Raw genomic sequence first — 21162 nt, 5'->3', positions numbered from 1 at the left:
TTTGGAAGCTGTGGGACTCTGTCAGGGCTGGAATCCCTCTGCAGTTGCCATTTCAGAGGGCAGCAGTGGAAAAGCCACCATGTTTTCATTTACCCACCCCACAAATGCATTCATTTACATGCCTTACCTATCCTTCCTACCCAGAACCGTTTCCACTTATTTTCCTTACTCTGTTCAAATTGCTTTTACACCGTGTCTAATGCCCCACAGGCCCCTTCAATTCACAACTGCTGTTATTTAGTGAAATGTTTTCCCTAGGTCAACAGACTTTCATTTCAGGGTAGATAATTCTCGGTATATCCCCTGCGGGAGGTCGGGCTCTGCTCTGCAGCTGAGAGACTCTTTGTCAGGGTAATAAACTGAAAGCAGGATTTAGAAGAAATTACCTAGAAATTGAGTCCTTTGCTGCAGCTTTTTGTTCCTCCTTTGAGTCGTGTTTTCCTAAGGGCTTTTCAAAAGGAGGGATCAAGGATATGTATTATCTTTGCAGAACGGCAGAGAGGCAGCAGACAGATTAGTCTGGCAGGGAAGGGCACACATGCAAAGGCCACTACAAAGACAAAAAAAGAAAAAAAAATGCTCTACCTTTAACTAAAGGTGAAAAAAAAGTTGTGTTTGGAGTTTATTGTCTTCCCTATGAAAACGTGCACTTAAAAGCATTGTTGGTTTTTCTGGATTTTAATTCCTTTGTGGCTTCCTGAGAAAATAAAGTTCTCTAACATAGTCTCCTTAGCAAAATATGATTAATTACACACATCTGTATGTTTTATATTTAAATACATTTTATATGTGTAATCAATAGTATATAAAAATATATATAATGATAAATATATAAAAAATAAATATATAAATAAATATATAAATAAGAAATAAATACAAATATAAAACATATATGTATATATAATGATAAATATATAAATGATAAATATTAATTATATTAATATGTAAAATACTATTACCTTGCTTAGCTTATGACACCAGTGGATCTGAATGTCTTTCCTAAGAAGCCTTCTTGGCTTGGTAGGTACTGACCTCCAATTTCTTGGTGCATTTTTGTTTCAAAGTCATTTTAAGCAATGGCAAACTGTCTGATTTCCATCTTCCCCATTTGCACTCTCTTTAGAAAGAAATGTCATTTTCCTGGTTTCTCTTTCCTCTCTACACCATTCTGGCACTCTCCAGTTCCTGGTTATTTCTTACAGAGATAGCAAACCCAGTTCTTAGGCAAAAGGTAACCACTTAGTGCCATTTAAGTTTGTAAAAGTCTCCATGAATCAAGGAAGCTTTTCCCTGGCAGTCGATATAGGAATGCTGAGGCCCTGCAGAAACCAATGACCTTTGGCTCTTGCAGGTTTGGCTGCCTCCTGCTGTCTGAGCCCAGGACACAATATCCTTCTGAAAACCCCAGCACTGCAAAGCTTTTAAGACCCTGCATTGTGGACACTAAGCAGAATTTATTAATGGATTAACAGAAGCATTTTTACAAGCTCTGAGGGCCATCACAGTTTTTGTGTCAGAGGCACACACAAAGCACAGAGGTGAAGGGAACTCCTGGGTCACTGAATTCATGCCCCTGCTGTGGCAGACAGCCAAGTCCCATGAGCCCATACATAAATTTACCACATTGCAGCCCAGAGATGCTGGGGGAGGGGGAGAGAAGGGGGAGGGTCTTGCTGCTTCTCTTGCATTTTAGAAAATGTTCCAAAACCCCCTCAGTCATCAAAAGTAACTTCTAGCCTGTGTGTTTTTGTGATTATTTGAAGTAATTCACTTCAGAAGATCCTTTTTTCCCTTGTGCTCAGTGTGAAGGTGTAGAAGTTATCAGACACTCAGGTCTTTCAGTCTTCTCCTGTAAGGACCAGAGAACCACAGAATCACAGAGTGTTCAGGAGTTGGAATGAACCTTAGAGATCATCTCATCCCAACCCCCTGCCACAGGCAGGGACACCTTCCACTACCCCAGGTTGCCCAAGGCCCCATCCAACCTGGCTTTGAGCACCTCCAGGGATGGGGCATCCACAGCTTCTCTGGGAAACCTGGGCCTCACCATGGTCACAGTAAAGAATTTCCTCCTAATATCGAAGATAAAATCTTATTTATCTTTCAGTTTGTACCCATTCCCCTCTGTCCTGTCACTACAATTCCTGGCAGTCCCTCTCCATCTTCCCTGTAGCCCCTTCAGACTCTGGAAGGTGCTCTGAGGTCTCCACACAACCTTCTCTTATTTTCTGAACAGCCACAGCTTTCCCAGCCTATCTTCAAAGGGGAGGTGCTCCAGTCCTCCTACCAATGCTGTGGCCTCCTCTGGATTGTTCCAACCATTCCACATCCTTCTTATGCTGGGGACATCAGAAATGGACACTGCACTGCAGCTGAGGTCTCACCAGAGCAGAGGGGGAGAATCTCCTCTTGGACCTGCTGCCCATGCTCCTTTTGATGGAGGCCAGGATGTAAAAATCTGTTTTGTGCCAGTGCCAGAGCCAGCTCAGCTCAGTGGAAGATCAGCAACATGCCCTGTGTGTGTTCCTGCTGAACCCTGGGAAGTGACTGGTACAACCACATCGACTGCTTCGCCTTCCTCTAATGGAAATTATCATTTTGGACGGGTCCTAAAACGTTTGAAGTGAGTTAAACATGTGAAAGTTAAAGTAAGTTAAACATGAGCTCTGTGAAACATGGAGCTCAGCTTGATCCTTCAGATGACTTTCAGCCAACCCATGTATCTCCCTCCCTTACTACCATACTTGTAATTATTTTTTTTCCTGAAGCAATTACTCAGAGCCCATGTGTGGCTGAGATCAGTTTAATTCACCAGTGATTTCCCCTTCCTCGTCCCTGTGTTTGCTCTACAAATTCTCCAACCATCTGATGCTGTTTTTTGATGAAGAGCACCCCTTGCCTGCTGGGTCTCACCTCACCAGGGTGCCCATGTGTTACTCCGATACAGAATGGCAAATGTGACACTGTGCTCTTGACATGCCATCATTAACACACACACACACACCAGCATTTTTTAATGCTAAATATAATTTACCAGAAGTCAGGCAACACAAGCTGAAATAACAAATTTGTGGTTCATGCCCACCGTCTGATTTGTCTTCCTGTCAGCCGAGCCCCTGTCAGCATCATCTGAAGATAATTCTCCCTTTTGGTGAGAGTTAATCTGTGAGGAGAAAGGGAGGGGGGACCAGGAGAATTGGAGATTTGAGAGAGGAGCCGCCTCAGTGACAACACAGGCAGTGATTTGTTACCTGTTGTCTTGTTTTGGAAAGACAGGTGTCTGCCAGGGAAAGCTGGAGCTTCTCTTAGAATGGAGAATGTAAACCACCTCCCTCCAAATTATTATAATTTTGCAATTAGGGGCTTTCAGGCAAAGATTTGGGAATAGGAATAACAGTTCTTTACTAGGAATATTAAAAATACAAATATGGTAGCAAAGAAAAGAAAAACCAAGGAAACAAGAAAAAATCCTAGAAACAACTGTCAGAGTCAGAACACGACCTGACACCCTGTTGGTCAAGGTGTTGACAGCAGTCCAGTTAAGTCCTCCTGCAGTGACAAATGTGGTGCTGATATAGGAGAGATGATCCTGTAGAAGGGTGTAGTCTCCTTCTGAAGGTCCAGTGGTGATGAGTCTGGTCTTCCTCTGGGAATCCTGGGGAAACAGGCTGTCCTGGTGTTCTGAATGCCAGGGTTTATCCAGGTGGGAATGCAGTGCACACAGGCTGTGCTGGGCTCTGAATGCCAGGGTTTATCCAGGTGGGAATGCAGTGCACACAGGCTGTGCTGGGCTCTGAATGCCAGGGTTTATCCAGGTGGGAATGCAGAGCACACAGGCTGTGCTGGGCTCTGAATGCCAGGGTTTATCCAGGTGGGAATGCAGTGCACACAGGCTGTGCTGGGCTCTGAATGCCAGGGTTTATCCAGGTGGGAATGCAGTGCACACAGGCTGTGCTGGGCTCTGAATGCCAGGGTTTATCCAGGTGGGAATGCAGAGCACACAGGCTGTGCTGGGCTCTGAATGCCAGGGTTTATCCAGGTGGGAATGCAGAGCACACAGGCTGTGCTGGGCTCTGAATGCCAGGGTTTATCCAGGTGGGAATGCTGGGCTCCTCCCCTGGGTGGAGCATCTCCCACTGGATGATGGAATTGGATCAGCCCTGCAGTTAGCCTCGATGACCCATGAACAGAAGATATCACCTGGAGGGAGGATGGTGGAAGAGACAAGAAATAAGAGATAAGAACACTGCTCCAGCTGAGTTTAACAGCTGCCCATTAACAGAAGACAGCTGCTCTCTCCCCCCTGGAGTTATGAGGAAGGGGTCATACAAGAGAAAAAGAAAAAACACCTCCCCAACCAATTTCAACAGATGGAAAATAGAATACACATTTTTGCTTACATATTGCAACCCAAGACACCTGTTATCACAATGAGAAAGTCAATGCAAAGGAGGGGAAAGTCTAATCTTGAGAGGTTGCCTTGTCTTTCTCAAAGAGCCAAACTCCTCACCTTTGATATTTCCCCTGGGGCTGTTTGGGTGCTGGTGCCCACTCCAAGCAGGGCCAAGAGGTGCCAAGGTGTGGATTTAGCCAGGGGGCAGGAGGGGAGCAAGTGGGCAGGAGAGGGGTTGCACTCTGCACTCTGCTTATTGTGTAAAAGGAACATTGCCATCTACTAAACAAGGAGATTATGCCAGGAAGAGATTGCTACTGAAACAAGTTGAATCAAATCCCCCCCCAAATTCATGGCATAGTCAAGAAAACTGTGACTGGCCTGAGCACAGACATCTTGTTACCCTTGGCTGGGTAAAGTAGGGAAGGGAGCAGCAAATAGGCTGGAGCTTCCTTAAACTTTGGAGTAGCCCTTTCCACTCTTGTGCCAGCATTGCCATGAGCTCCAAAAGCAGTGTCTGGAGTCGTGCTGGGGTGATCACCTTCCTTCTTGCAAAGACACAGCCAGGGAACACCCCATGGCTTCCTCCCTGGCTCCCAAAGGCATTCCATGAGCAAAGAAAAAGCTCATGAAAACCCAGCAGGACCTTGGCCTCATCTGGATCAACTCTCCAGGAGCTTCCTTGTTCTGTTTGGGAGGCTGGATTGGCAGAAAGGGTAACAGCAGCTTTCACCAGCAGCTTTCACCTGGGGTACCCTTGTTGCTGGATGCTCCCACTGAGCACAATACTCTGCATGGTTTTAGTTTCCACTGAGCATTGTGCAGCTCCTCCCTGCCCTGCTCCTGAGGAGGATGAATGCTCCTTGCTCCTGCTTTTGAGAAAAGCATCTCCCTGTGTTTCTCTGGAGGCCACCTGCAGTGCAGTGAGAACAAGCTGCGTGGAAGTTTTACTGTTTTAATTTTTTTTTAATGGAGCAATTTTTCCAATCCTACCTCCTGCAAAGCCAGTTGACTTAGTCATCCTGGGCTCCAGATGCACTGGGAGACAGCAGCTGTCATACAAGTGCTGTAAAATGAATTATCCTCTACAGCAGCCCCTGGTACCTTTGGTCCTCCCAAGGCCAAGAGTGAGTGCCCAGTCCTTGTCCTGAGCTTTCCCCTTTCAGCAGTGCAAAGTTCCCCTGTCACAGCTGCTGTTGCCACACAGGGTAAAGCCGTGCTGAAGGCAGTGATAAAATTCCCACAGATCATGCTGCAGACCTCGATTACACCCAGGAGTTTAATTTATCCCTGCTGTTTATCTTATGAGCCTTGTCCTTTTGCATATGCATATGCACGCATCCAGATACGGACACACATGGCTTAAAATGGGGTTCTTTTAGCGCCTGTTGATTTTATAGCAAAAAAGGCTGACTCCAGATCAATAATCTTTGATTTTTGAGTTCCCAGATAGTTTTGCTGGGGTGTGGCATTCCCTGCCTTTCACCTGAGATGCTGATACAGGAGTTATCACTAACAGTTCCGATAACAGACTGCAGGCAGAAACTTTCTCTTTGCTCTCAGCTTGATAAATGAGGGAGAAACGATGTCCCCATGAGCAGAAAATGAACAGCTGGGCAGTTTTGCTTCACTGGGGCATGCAGAGGGCTCATGTCTTCACTTCCTTCACCTCGGATGTGGCTCTTATAAAACATGTGCACAGCGTGAGCAGGATGCCAGCGGCTGTGGTGGGCACGACACAAGTGTGTAAAGTTTGGCCATAAAACACCTCCTGACCCTCAGGTTCTGTGCACAGAGCACACTGAGAGCTCTGAACCAGCTGCCTGCAGCCAGCAACCACCATGCAGCAATGCCAGCAGCCAAGCATCAATCATGTGTGGCTGTCCTTGAGGTGACACAGGGCAGGGGGTGTTAATGCTGCAGCCAAGGTGTTTCAGCAGATAGTGTTACATGGGTTTCATGCCTCCCTTTTGGGTTACCATCAAAAAAGCAGCATTTGTTTGTGCCTGACTGCTGGAAGTTCCCAGAGGATAAATGCAGTCCCACAGCCAGGCAGGGAAAAGCCTTGCCCAGTCCTGGGAGGAAGAAGTAAAACCTTTTCCTAAACCTTTCCCTTCAAGCCCAGGGGGTGGAGTAGCATCTCTGGCTCCTCTGGCCAGCTGTCCTAGGGGACACTGAGGGGTGACTTCAAGCTCAAGTGGAAGAGGTGGGGTGTGAGGCTTTGAAATACTTCTTTCAAATGAGTTTTCCTTGGGGTAATGATATCATGAAATAAATCAGGAGGGAGCATGTCATGCTTGAATCACTGTGGAGCCCACCTGTGACATGACTCATGGCCTTGGTGACTTATTTAGGATGACTGCACCTCATGAGAGTCCTGTGATTAAGCAGCCACCAGCACTTGTGAAGTGCCTTGACTTGTCAGGGCCCCAAATATAGAAGGTTTTGGTCAGACTGGAGGAATGTTTTGATGAATAAAGATTTCCAGGGGAGCCCACATTTGCCAACAGCAGGAAGAACAGTGATTTTTTAAAGTGATGCTTACAGCCCAAATTTGGCTAAGAAAGAAGATATAATGTAGGGACTTTCAGCATGAGTGCTAATGCAAACGCCCTCACCATCTGCTTTATTTGCACAAACACACATACACACTCAGTTTATAAAATTCCAATTCTCCCCTGTTGCTTTTTCAAGCCGTCCATCCCACTGCCACAGGAGCACTGCAGTGGAGCTGTCCTAAACACATCTCCTGGCCTGGATCCCACCCCAGGAGTGCTGTGGTGGGCACACAGTGCTCTCACCTCTTACAGAAGAAGCCAATTTTATAAACAGGGCTGGGAGGCGATGCCACCTGTGTGTCCATCCCTGCTCCCAGTTCTATAAACAGGACTGGGAGGTGATGCCACCTGTGTGTCCATCCCTGCTCCCAGTTTTAAGAACAGGGCTGGGAGGTGATGCCACCTGTGTGTCCATCCCTGCTCCCAGTTTTAAGAACAGGGCTGGGAGGTGATGCCACCTGTGTGTCCATCCCTGCTCCCACCCCAGGTTTCACAGCCCTGCCTTGTGCCCAGCCCCTGGGGTTGATCCCAGGGGAGCCAGCACAGGTCCAGCCATTCCTGCGTGGCCAGGAGTCACACTGGGGTGCCTCAGCCCCCAGCCTTGCTCCAGCAGAGGGAAGGGCTGGGGCTGCCTCCTGCAGCCCACACGCTGGGGAGGGAGATTAGGATGCGCTTCACACACGCTCCAGCGTGACTGCAGAGAGCAGTGTCCTTTAGCAAATGGTAAATAATTGACACTTTACTCTGCTGGCAGCCAGCACCCCCGTCGGCAGCTGGGTTTGTCATTTTGCATCCCCTCAGAGGCTCTAATTTCAAATTTACAGTAACATATGCCCAGAGAGCTCCTGGCCTTCCCCCAGCATCATGGATGCTTATTCCCCGCTGCCCTGTGCTGTGATGGGTGGGGAGTGAGTGACATCTCTGCCTCTGCCACGGACCTTTTCTTGGCCTCCTGTGGTAGGAGAACAGAGCCTTTTTGTTCCTTCCCCTCTGGTTTGGTTTTTTAATGATATGATTATTATTTGGACTGGGCAGCTGGGGACCAGGGTATTTCCAGCACACTTATTTAGCTGTATGTCTCCCATTAGTGTCAATGACCATGGCAGGACTAAAACTGACCAGATCCTGTTGAAGATTTACCCCCCGGGTTAGCATTTTACAGAGATGAGATTTCCCTTCCCCATTTCAGAGCCTTTGCTGCAGTCATTCCGTGGAGAGAAAATTGGAAGTCCCTGCACAAGAGGAAGAGTGACTCAGTTAGGAAATGGAAATCTGCATCAGGGATGGGTTATGGAGGGACAGGCAGAGTGGGAAGAAATGGAAATCTGCATCAGGGATGGGTTACTGAGGGACAGGCAGAGGGGAACTTCCCCTTCCAGTCTCACTCTGCCATGTCAAGGCACAGAACATCTGCTCAGACCCAGAGATCCTTTCACTGTGACAGTGCTAAAACAAGACTGGCAGAAGACTTTTTTCCTTTTAAACCTCATTTGCTACATAAAATCTGCCTGAAAGATAAGCAGAATGTTTATCAGCCCTTTCTTTCTGACAACTCACCAGTTTCATTGAGGGTTTTGGGGTCACCTAAGAGGGGAAGCCTGGGGTAGGATGGGGGTTGTGTCCCCAGGCTGTGACCTGACACAGCATTGGTGGCCATGGAGCTGTGCAGGACAGACAGAGCCACCTGGGCAGCATTCCTGCCACTCTCTCCTTGAAGATGATCATGCCCTGGGAGCTCTCTCTCCTCCAGCAGGCTCTGCTGGAGGAGTTATTTGCCCCTCTGACACCAGCCATAAATTTCAAGGCCAGAAGGAGTCATTACGGCCGGCCAGCCTGACCCCTGATATAACACGGAGCATGATTTGTGCGTCAAGCCCGGGACTTTCTTTGGAGATCTAACAAATCACTGGGAAAGGCAGCCAGTCCTGATTTTAAAGGCTGCAAGCCACTGTGCCATGTCCCTGGGCAGGCTATTGAAGTGGTTAATTATCCCAGGGGAGTAAATGCCTGCCTTTATCCCCATTCTGGGCTGCCCTGCCTGTGCACACGCGCAGCCGTGGCATCGTGTCGTGCCTCCCCGATGGATCCACTGGGCACAGCTCTTCCCAGGGGCAGGGCTTGTCAGCCACGGTCACATCACCTCCTGAGTTTCCCTCTGACAAGCCAAACTGTGTTTCTTTAGCCTGACTGGCCAGCTCACTTGGGAGAGGCAGCTACACGGATTTTTTTCACCTCTTGTGGCAGGAGGTTGCGCAGGTCCAAGTCAAATGTAAAGTGGAAGAGGGTCAGGAGTCCATGCTCTCAGGTGGGTGCCCAAGCCCACCTAGAATCACCCATGGGTTGAAGGCACTCCCCATGGAGGGCAGAGAAACAACCCCTGTGTTTTACTTTCTGGGCCAGGCAGGAAGACAGAGGGCAGTGATTATCACAGTCATGGCTGGGAGGGCAGGGAGTGGATGTGAAAAGAATGAGAGATCCTCTGCCAGGTCACTCTTGCCCAATGCTTCATGAGCCAAGTGACCCCAACCCTGCCAGAAGGGATGGGGTTCCTGCCCCAGAGGTGGGGGCTTGGGGCCCAGGAAGGGTCTGATGTACTCTAAGGTTTTCTGGAGTGTGTCCAGAGAAGGGCAAAGGAGCTGGGGAAGGGTCTGGAGCACAAGTCTGGTGAGGAGCAGCTGAGGGAGCTGGGGGTGTTTAGTCTGGAGAAAAGGAGGCTCGAGGGGAACCTTCTCACTCTCTACAACTCCCTAACAGGAGGTGGTGGCAAGATGAGAATCGGCCTCTTCTCCCAGGTAACAAGAGAAAGGATGAAAGGAAACAGCTTGAAGTTGCACCAGAGGACGTTTAGACTGGTATCAGGAAAAACTTCTTCACCAAAAAGACACTAAAAGCATTAAATGCACCAAAGTGTTAAAACAAGGCTGCTCAGGGAAATGGTGGAATCACCAGTCCTGGAAGTGTTCAAAAACACTGTAGATGAGGCACTTGGGGACATGGTTCAGTGGTGACCTTGGCAGTGCTGGGTTAACATTTGAACTTGATCATCTTAAAGATCTTTTCCAACCTGTGCTGCGAGCAAGAGGCCGGCTCCGAGACCCACTCCCCACCCCTCTGGACACACAGCACAGGGCTTCACACCTGCCCAGCTCAGCCAGAGGAGATCCTGGCCCATCTCCCAGGCCAGCCCACCCCACGCTCTGCAAGTCCTTCTGGCAGGGGGAGAGAGCAGGCAGCTCCCACAGGAGGAGCTGCTTCCTGCAGCTGGGCTTGGCAACGTGAGTTTGTTCAGAACCTCTCTCATTTCCTGAGCTGGGATCAAGGACACTGATTTTCTCTGGTTTGGCAGAGGATTAACCACTGAAGGGAGTCTTACTTCAGGCTCCCAGCTTGGTCTGCAAGGAGCCAGAGGAGGCTGCCCTGCACTGGGGAGGGCAGGAGGTGAGCTTCAGTGGAGGACTCACAGGACCAGTGCTTTAAAAGCAATCCAGAGGCCAAAGTGACCTGGCTGCTAGATTTTCAATTCCTCAGACCTTCCTCTCTTGAGGGAAAGAAACAATTTGCTCTAAAAGGGTCAAAGGCAGTGGAATTAGTCTGCATCTTTCACTGGAGGTCATTGCATCTTCCCAGCTGGCACAGGATGGAGTGCTGTGGGTACTTTGATGTCCAGCAGCTGATCCTTTGGCACCTGCATTTCGGGTTTCATGCTAGACAGAGGGTCTGTGAAGTTCTCCTCCTTGTTTTTCCTGCATTCCAGCCTGACCTGACCTCTGCAGGAGTCAAAATGATTTCCAGGGTGGCTACATCTTACAGCACTGGGCTGCCTTCTCATCAAGCACCCCTCAGGCATGAGGCTTGGTAGGAAAAGGGAAGGATCAGTGAGGAATTTAAGCAGGTGCACGTGCTCCCATGGCACCTATCTGCTGTTAACTCCAGAGTACCTGAGGTGGGAGAGAAATGCAGCCCCTAGACAACAAGTGATCATCTCTTGCATGTTAATTCCTGTAATTGCTCTCCTTTAACTCTTGTTTCTGGTGGTCCTGTTGTCACTGTCAGAACAAAACAAAAAATCACGTTTGTGAAAGGACAGATAAAGCTCTCTGAGAACCAGTCTGCAGCACAGAAATCAGCTGCTATCTTGAGTGCAATCACAAGTACCAGAATTTCCCCTCTGCAGGTTCCCAACGTCCCCTCATGTTGGGCTTCCTGATCTAGTGTGCAGGTCAGAAGACCATCAGAAGACCCTTGGGAAGGTGATGTGCAGGAGGGAATGGAGGGAGCTGTCCTAACTGTGCAGTGAAGGTGAAGGGCTGTGTCCTTCTTGGCCTAAGCCACCCTGGCACTGCCCCAGGTGAGGCTGAAGGATGCTGTGTCCCCTCTTGGTGGAGACACCTGCTAGAGGTGCCACCAACATCCTCTAGGGATGTCATTCCCTATGCTGTAGGCACCCTGTGCCTCTACACAAATCTCCTTGTGATACTCTTGGCACACCAACCCTCCTTTCAGGTGGCTGCTTTCCTTTTCTGGACACGTTTCCTTTTCTGTTATGCCAGATACACCAATGGCATAAAATACAGCCTTAGAAACTGCCCTTGTTGTGCTCTGATTTACCTTGAGCCCACAATGCCTTAAAAGCCCAATCCTGGGCATAGCAAAGATGCACCAAAGCTCTTGAGATGCTCCCCTTGCAATGGATCTGCCTGGACCCTGATCCTGGGAGGTCACCACTCTGCTGGCCTTTGCCTTGGCCCTCCAAACCCATGCACATGCAAGGATGGCTGGACACTGTCCTTCTGTTTATGAATTTTGTTAATTTTGATTAAAGAGGGTGTGATAGAAACATTTATGGTTCTGCAGAAGAAGCTGGTATCTAGGTAGATTCTTATTATGGCTTCATCTTCTGCCTGCTTCTGTAACTAATGAGTTGGATTAAAAGGATAGGTTGGTTTGGGGCTTTCTGCTCCTTTCTAGAGGTCCCTTCAAGCCTGTGGGAGAGCTGGCACAGTTTAAGAGCTGTGTCTGTCCTGCTATTGCCTCTTTAGGACCACAGCAGACATTGGCATTGTCTTTCAAAGGAGGCACTTGGATGCAGAGGCTTTGTCTGTCTTGGCTTCCTTTACTTGCCTTGCCCTGGAGATTCTGAATTCTCAGGTCATGAGTGGGGCCTTCCAAAGACAAGTCTGAAATAAGCCATATCTTGTTTATTTGCCCCAAAGCAGTGTCTAGCTGGATGCCCCTGTTCTATTGATTTCTGCAGCTCTGCTTGCAGATAACAAGTTTAAAATCATGGGACTGGACAGGATCTCCTGGGTTGTTGTGTCTCATCTTCCTCTGTCATCCATAGTCATGTTATGCAGCTGCTTTCATAGGCTGGCAAAGCTGCAGCTTAAAATTAGGCAGAACTTTGCTCCTAGGATTCCTTCAGGAAAGCCTTTGCAGAATTTCATTCCTCCAGCAGCCATTAATGCTGTCACTCTTTGTCTAAACATAGTCAGGAATGGTTTAGAGGCATTTGCTCAGCAGCCAGCATTATCCTCCAGCTTAAATCACTCATCTCTCTTTTTAGTGGACATGCTGGAAAAAGAAAAGTGGTTATGGAGAGTGGCCACATCCCCACAGAGCCCCTCAAGCTGCAGGGAGCTGCCAGGGTCCATCTCAGGGCACAGGGCCAAGGCCTGAGCTGGCACAAGGAGATGTCCCCAGCAGCCCAGGCTCAGTCCCAAGGTCTCAGCGAGTCCTCATCCCCTGGCACTGCTCTCTCCAGGCCCTTCTGCAAACGCTGATTCCGTTTGCGCTCGCCTTCCCCCGTGGCTCACAGCCATCTCGTGCCTGAGTGATCTATCTCTGCTCCTTTGTGGATAAGCTGCCAGCATGTAGCAGAAATCCTTGTTTGCAGTGTCCAAGTGCACGGCGGCGCATTTCTTGCTGCTAAATTACATCCCATTTGTCTCAGTCTCACCCCTAAGGGCACCCAGCTCCTCCTGCGCAATATTCCAGCCCTTATCAGCACCAGCAGTGACTCCCAGCTCCACGTCATTCCTGCCTTCTCTGCTAGGGTCATTTAAAGAAAATAAGGATTAAGATAGCATCCAAGACAGCTCCTCGGTGAATTCCACCAGGAGCTCACTGCCAAATTTCAATTCCCCTTTTCGGCATGGCCTGTTTTCTACCCATTGGCTGGTTCTTGACCCAGACTGAATCTCTTTCAGGGCACCTCATCTTAATGAGCACATTCCTGCTTGGCAGCAAGGAATCAGGCAGACCTGGTCTCTCCTGTGTCCTGGCTCCAGCAAGCCATGCACAGGCTGCAGCTGGGAAACCTCCCCCTTCCTTTGTTCCATCTACTGTGTGTTTCTCCATCCTCCCTGCAGAGCTGGTCCCAACACCTCTCTCCTGCAGAGGACACTGCTGCATGGCTGTTCCCACTGCATTCCTCAATCCCTTTGCCTTCCCTCTTCCCAGCTACCATGTCAGCTCTTCTCCCATCCCTTTCCACAGTCCCTGGCCTGGTGGTTTCACCAACAGCTGTCAGCCTTGCAGTTACAAGTGATGGTCCTTCCTGCACACCAGGCTGGAGATATCCTTGTCCCCTAGACTTGATGTTCTCTTTATCTCATAAATCCCAGGCATTTATCTCATTTCCCTTTGTCCCCTGCTGCTTCCAGTAGCTGCTGCTGACAAAAAGTGCCTGCTGGGGTGACAAACTATTTAGTTCATGCTGGGCTGATGCATAAAGTACCTGAGCTAAGCCACATATTTTTGTGTATTTCTTCCTGCCGGGTTCTTCTTTTCTTTACTACCCTCCCTTTTGCTCTCTGTTGGTCCCCTCTGCATTTTTAATATTACCACTGTTAAAGTTTTATAAGCTCAGGCTGGCATTTTTATGGGTGTAATATTCTTACATTTCAGGATGTTTTTGAAATATTATATTTATTTTTTTCCCAGCACTCAAAACTCCTTCAGTTGGCACAACAGAGGTGATTTTAAAGCTTTAAGCAAGGTTAAAAATCTGCCTTTTTTCTCCTCCCTACTTTGGAGCTCTGAAACCTTTTCATGGCAGAGTGTGGTTGTGTATCTGAGTGCAAAGAAGGCAGGGAAGCAGAGAAAAGCAATAGATAATTAATATTGCTGGGAAATGAACTCTGTGCCATCCATTTCATCTGTTTTGGCCCTCCTGAACATGTTGGGGAGTTACTAAGAGCCAGCTGCTCTCTCTTGTGCTGAGAGACCAGTTTTTTCAAGCTCTGAGCTGGATAAGTCACTTTAGTGTCACCTGCAGCCTGGGAAAAATCAACCACTCCAAGTGTGGTGCACAAACTCTGCAGCAAAAGAGGTGGGTGCTGGCAGGGATGGGTGGATGTGGGGTCATAAAGGTGGTGCTTCAGGCTTCATTTTCCCTCATAAAAAATGCCCCCAGGCTACTCAACTGAGAGAAAGATGGAGTGTGATCTCTTAAAAAAACCCATCTTTTGGGTTCTCGCATTGCCCCCAAGAGGAGTCTGATTTTATATAAAATAAGAAACACCATGGTGAAGATTTCTCCTCTTATGGATTATATCTTCTAACATTTGCAGAGTGGATCATACATCAGCCATGTGGATGCACAAGACCCCGGGCATGGAGGGGGATTGTGGGCTGCATGGGAACACCCCTGAGGGGCACAAGGAGTGACAGCAGAGACAGTAAATAAATGGCAGTCTTTTCAAACCTGTTTTGAAGGAAGCAGCTGCAGCGCTTTTTCAGCACACCTGTGTTCACTCAGTGAATAAATCCTTTCTTCACTGTTGAGCCAGCTCAAATCCCGAGCCCTAAAGGGCCCCCACACATTGTGAAAGTCCATTTTTCTCGTCCTGAACCATATCCAGCCTGCCTGAGGTGCTCAGCTTTGAAATTATTTCAACAGTGGTTTCTTTCTCGAACACTAGCACAGCTCCTTAAAGCACCTTACCAGTAATTACCAGGTTAGCTTGCAGCAAATCTGGGTGATGGGTGGTGCTGCTCCAGAAAATGAGACACAGGGAGCTACATGAGCAGCACAAGGTCATGCAGAAGGACTGTAGCAGAGCAGCACTACCCCCACCACTAATTCTGAGCCTTTTTCTAGCCAATATTACAAAGTGCAATCAGCCACTGTCTAATCATGTACCTCTGGGCAGATTTAGGTACCCTGAGGACTGGCTGACACTCCTGCAGAGCACCAGCTCTCCACCTCTTTGTGGTTCTGCACGATCCTGGCAGCAGGTGAGTTGAAACTAAGTAGAAAAGATCATTCAGTTATAAAGAGGGGGAAGACAATTACTTCGACTTCCAGCTTTCAGTCGTGCCTGCTTCAGTTTCACCCCAGGGAGTTACCTCAGCAATTAAACCTTAACTCAGCCACCACACAGCAACACGACACAAACTTCCCTCATTGCCTGCTCTCATGTGAATACACCTTCAGAACCTCTTGCACAGCCCAAGCTGGTGTTGTTTGCTTCCATGCAACACCAGCAAAACTACTTTTAGCCAGCATTCTTCTGTGACTTGATCTACCTCAGAGATGCTTGCTGCACCCACACCAACAGCAGCAAACTAGTGCAGGTGGGCAGACAGCAAGAGGCCTCAAGCTGGCCAGGAACCCAGCCAGCCCAGGGTTTGGCACATGATTATGTGCCCTCTGAACAGGCAGAACATCACTCTGGACTGGCATGGTTGTGGTGGGATTGGGGACAGGGCCGTGACCCCACAACCACATCTCCCTCCAGCCCTGCCTGCCTGAGGACAGGGAATGGTGCTGCCCTCAGGGGATCCTCCCTGTTCCCCTTGTCTTGGGTTGAAAAATGTAACTAAAAATGTGTATTCTATTTTCATCTGTTGAAACCAGTTGGGAGATATTGTTCTTTATCTCTTGTAACTCTAGGGGTAGAAAGAGGGCGGATCCCTTCTGTTAATGGGACACCTGATAACACCAGATAAGGCAGGGCCTCCTTATCTCTTCCTCCACCCATCCTCCTCCCAGGGACATCCCCTGTGAATGGGCCATTGAAGGCCTCTCACAGGACTGATAACATCACCTCATCCCATTGGGAGATGCTCCACCCAGCGGGAGGAGCCAAAGCCTTTCCATGGGATAAAACAGCAATCCCAAACCCCAAGGGAGCCTGTTCCCACTGGATTCCCAGAGGATGACTGGACCCTTTCTTGAGGATCATCTCTACTCCAACAGAGCCACATCTGTCACTCTGGGAGGACTCACTGCGGGCTGCTTCAACACCCTGACCAACAGGGTGTCAGGTTTGCATTCTGACTCTGTCAGTGGTCCTTTCTACTATTTCATTTGTCTTATTTTATTTTTATACTATTTTTGTCTTTCTTGTTGTTTGTTCTCTCTCTATTAAATTTTATTTCTGACTTGGAGTCTCACTGGTTTTGCTTTCAAACCAGTACACCCCTGCAGAGAGATTTACAGGAGTGCAAGGCAGAGATGCAAGAAGGAATGGGTTTCTCCACAGCCACAGATGTGGTGTGGACAGCTTTCTTTTGATTTGGTTCACCTGGAGTGCTCTGTGTCTCTCTTGGTGCTTTGACAGCCAATATCTCTCAGGACACAGAGGAGCCAGGGCTTCCCAGGGCCTGTTCATCCCCTGAGCTTGTGACAGCCACCTCCAGGCTCATCAGGACTCCTCTCAGACTCACAGCTGTGGCTGGAGCTATCATTGCTTTCCAGGGCTTTCCTCACCCTCCCAGGGCACCTCTTGATTTTGCCTGAGGGAAAAATGCACATTTCATCGGGAGAAACATTTGATGAGTAGCTCCATTCATTTTCAGGGAATTAGCACTGGTTAAACCAATCATCAGACAGCAGGCATGGATTTAAAGCCTACAGGGATGCATTTACAACAGCCTGTAGTCTATAAACACAGCTACGGCTTCCGTGCATATGCTGATAGTAACAAGGTTTGTGCAGGGGATTTGGGGGAAGGTGGCTGTTTGTCACACTGTGCCTCAGATAATGTTTGTGCAAAAAGCTTTGTGCCTCCTAAGGAGCTGGGAGAAGATGGTGAAAGGTTTTCAGGCTGTCCTGGGCTGGCTGTCCAGCCTGACATCTCATGGCCAGAGACACCCAGGGACCACATCCCACTTGCGAGTGCAACTCACACCTGGCAGAGGTGATGCTCTGGCTGTGCCAGCGGGGTCACTTTCAGCACATGTGTCCCACCTCAGATATCTGGGTGCCTCTTGCTGCTGGTGTCCAGTGGTTGGGTGGACCAATGCAGCCTCTGTGCCACCATGTGCTGGTTTGAAAGAAAAACCAGTGAGACTCCAAGTCAGAAATACAATTTAATAGAGAGAGAATAAGCAACAAGAAAGGTAAAAATAAAATAAAAATTAAAATAAGACAAATGCGACAGTACAAAGGACCACTGACAGAGTCAGAATGCAAACCTGTTGGTCAGGGTGTTGGAAGCAGCCCACAGTGAGTCCTCCCAGAGTGACAGATGTGGCTCTGTTGGAGCAGAGATGATCCTCAAGAAAGGGTCCAGTCATCCTCTGGGAATCCAGTGGGAACAGGCTTCCCTGGTGTTTGGGATTGCTGTTTTATCCCATGGAAAGGCTTTGGCTCCTCCCGCTGGGTGGAGCATCTCCCAATGGGATGAGGTGATGTTATCAGTCCTGTGAGAGGCCTTCAATGGCCCATTCACAGGGGATGTCCCTGGGAGGAGGATGGGTGGAGGAAGAGATAAGGAGGCCCTGCCTTATCTGGTGTTATCAGGTGTCCCATTAACAGAAAGCATTCGCCCTCTTTCTACCCCTAGAGTTACAAGAGCTAAGGAACAATATCTCCCAATTGGTTTCAACAGATGAAAATAGAATACACATTTTTAGTTACATTTTTCAACCCAGGACACCCCACCAGTGACAGCAAGACCAGCATCCTTCCGACAGTGAGCAGCTCCAGCAGTACAGATCTGCTGCTTTCCTTACGTCCAGCCCCTTGTGCCTTTGCAGAGGAAGCTGAGGCAGGAGGCTTCTGCTCTGTGTCTGTAATTGGCTTCCAGCTTGGCAGAGGATGAGACACGGTCTGATTTCCTCTTTATATGAGTCCAGATGGGTTTTTCAGTTGCACAGGCTCAGACAGGAAAGCGCCGTGGCCCATCTGCAGCCCAGGAGCTGCACAGGGGAGGGTCAGGTGTGGGGCTGGGGTCATGGCAAGGGTGCAGAGCTGGGCACGGCCCCGTGAGGACCAGGGCATGAGGTGTGCATTGCTTCTGGCTGTGGGGGTGGCACAGAGTGGTGACAGCCCTGCTTTGGAGCTTGGTGCTGGAGGAGCTCATGGCCAAGGACTCCCCTCTGCTCAGGTCCCCCTGCCTGCCCCATGAGAAGCACTGGAGGGCCCTCCTGGCCCATCACCAAGCGTGAAGGACACAGGGCAAGGCTGGAAAAATGGCTTCTCCCTCCTCCAGGCCTGAGCAGGTGAGCGGGATTGTTGCTGGCTTGCACCAGGGGTCAAACCCTGAATCCCTGGCTGTCACCCTGGTTTTGAAGACTTTTTTAAGCCTTCTGTTATATTCTTCATATTGGAGTCAGAAGTCTCACCTTATCACATTTTCTACTATAAACACTGGCTATGTTTTGCTAACTGTCTTTTATTGTTTACATATTTCTAGGTAAGAGGAGAAATGTGATTGACAGTTAGCTCGACCAGCGTGGATTGAGAGGTGGAATTCCATCCTCCAATCCACGAACACCATGAGAAATGTATAAAACTGGGTTTTGTAAATAAACTCGCCTTTTTTTCCTGCTTCGCTCACCAGTGTGTCCTCGTGTGGTTCTTCCCGTGTCCACTGTGACACCTGGCCCTGGGGGTGCTCCCAGAGCTTTCACCAGGGCTTTGCTCGAGTTCTCCTCACACTTGAGATCTCGTGGCTTCCAGCCAGGTGCACAGCCTGAGGCAGCACTCAGCATCCCCAAAATCATGCAGCCAGCTGCAGACAAGAGGGCTGTGCCTGATGGCTCTGGCTCCTTATGCAGGCTCCTGGCTACAGAACTTTTGTCCTTTTTGGAGCAGGATGGTGCTCTGAGGAGCAGCTCTGCTTATCTAACACAGACCCGAGGCAGGACAGCCTGTGGTCTGGCCAGGCCTCAGCTGCCCTTGGGAACCTCGTGGAGATCCTGCCAGGGGCTGATAAATGCCAACAAAAGGATGTCAAGTGCTAGCAGTTGCTTCCAGGTTTGTTTATCCCTCCGATTCCTACAGAGGCACACAAAGAGTTCACACGCAATCCGCACAGAACGCTCTTTATAAAAACAAATAAAAGAGCCCTTGCTGTTCAGAATCAGCTTCCCTCCAGGTCTATTTTAGCCCCTTGCCTGAGCAGCAGCTCCTTCAGAAGCCGGGGCTCTGCTGATGGGAGTTACTCACTTCTGTCCCTCAGCAGGAGCCTCAGTAATTTTCCCCACCCGGTTACGTCAGCGGAGCCCTGCACCAGCAGCTCCCCGATTATGCAAGCTCCCTTCCCAGAGACGCTCAGGGATGGTCTTTTCAACCTTTATTCAGGCAGAGCTGCAATAAAAGCTTTGCTGATAAAGCCCAGCAATATATCGATAAAAGAAAAGCGTGGCATCAGTTGGAGATGGCATTTGAGGGAAATTGAAAGGAGAAACAAAGGAGAGGGTTGCAGCCTGTATGGGCACATTGGAAACTGCAGCAGTGCTGTCTCTTGAAAAAAGAGACACACTTTTCTAGTTCATCCAGGCAAAAGCAGGGACAAAGGTTTTTTTTCCTGGGGTTTCGGTTTATTAATCAAACGCTTTGCAGTCACGGGTTTTGCGTGACTCTGTGCTCCCACTGAGGCACCCTAGAGCTTGCTCACAGATGGTGCAGGAATCCCTGAATTACAAAGCAGGAGCCTTCAACTTATTTTATTTAAATCCCCATTTCCCCCTCCTTTTTTTTTTTTTTTTTTTTTTTAATGGCTGTGCCATTTTATCTTTGTAGAAGAACTCTAGAGGGGGGAAGATGTAAGCAATTTTCTTCACCAGGGCCTTCTCGAAATGTTTTTATTCACTGAGCTCCAACATCTCCTTAGTTGTCCATGTGTGTTCTTCATCCCATGGAATGGTTTGGGTTGGAAGGGGCCTTCAGAGTTCAAGTCCAACACCCCTGCCATGAGCAGGGACATCTTCCACTAGGATGATGGGGAATCCACAACTTCTCTGGGTGACCTGTAACCAGGGGACCCAGGATAATGTCACTGCCTGTATTTCCAGTCACAAATATCCTCCTTTGACCTTCCTGCCTTTTTTTGCTGCAGCAAGAGCAGTTCAGAATGAATTGGCTCATACAGTGTGATTCTGTTGACTGTTCAGCTCCAGATCAGGCACTAAATCTGACTATAAAGGGAAATAATTGACTGACTGCTTGGGTTTTCTTGGGACAGTAACTATAGAAACTCACTCCTGTCAGACACAGGTGCAGCAGAGACGTGTTAGTCTGACCAGAGCCAGAATGTGGCAGTCAGTACAGCAGAGTTTACAAGAGGTGCTCAGAGCAAAATGCCACGTGCTAGTGTTTCCCCGTGGATAGCAGGATTGCTGAGGTAATGCTGGAAAAAGAAAAAAAAAAAATCACTTATCTCTAGCTGTGAGCGTCATAGAGGAATAAATGTCAATATCCATATAATTGAGCTCAAGAGGTTCCTGTTAGCCATGGTGTTCGTGTTGGAGGGATGGGGAGCTGAGTCAGACAGATAAAACTGGTCCACATTTTTAAAATCATTTATAGGTCCTGAAACCCTGCAGTCCCGGGCTGAAAGGAACCAACAGCAGATCTGTGCTCCATTAGACAAATATTTCAGCCCAAGGAAAAATCCAAGCACCTTCTTTATGATGTTTCAAAGAAAACCACTTACTGTTGGGACATTAAAAATTCCCCAATGTCATTGAAAAGGATAAAGAAGAGAAAGATAAAGATAGAATCAAAGAACTACAAAGCATTTATTGGAAACAGAATTAATATTTTCAGTGACTCAAGGTGGTCAGAGTTTCTCATTTACCAAACACAGAAGGTGTTTGGCATCTATCTGCAATGATATTGTCTTTCCCTTCTTCGGCTCAACCAGCAAAGTCCAGCACAAACACAGCCTGGGAATGTGTGCCCTGAAAGAGAACTTGGAATTAGCAGCACTCTGCCAGTACATGCTGGGGAATCTCAAAATCAGAATATTTTGAATG

At 48.6% G+C, this 21162-nt stretch overlaps 1 long non-coding RNA gene across 3 annotated transcripts in view; it reads left to right on the top strand.

Annotated features, from left to right (window-relative positions):
- The window catches only part of LOC134548693 (uncharacterized), a 29069-nt gene extending 10340 nt beyond the window's left edge, over positions 1-18729 (top strand). Inside the window, exons 3-5 of one of the 3 annotated variants that reach the window (XR_010079871.1) lie at positions 15105-15189; positions 18288-18402; positions 18597-18724. This is a non-coding gene — a long non-coding RNA (uncharacterized LOC134548693). Of the gene's footprint in view, positions 1-2236; positions 4100-15104; positions 15190-18287 lie in introns of those variants that run through there. The other 2 variants (XR_010079870.1, XR_010079869.1) reach the window with 2 other exon arrangements.
- The last annotated feature ends 2433 nt before the right edge of the window (positions 18730-21162 follow it).

This window comes from Prinia subflava, chromosome 3 (assembly GCF_021018805.1).
Source record: "Prinia subflava isolate CZ2003 ecotype Zambia chromosome 3, Cam_Psub_1.2, whole genome shotgun sequence".
NCBI classification, from domain to species: Eukaryota; Metazoa; Chordata; class Aves; order Passeriformes; family Cisticolidae; genus Prinia; species Prinia subflava.
The sequence above is the reverse complement of the archived record's forward strand: the minus strand, read 5'-3'. Positions and strand labels throughout refer to the sequence as shown.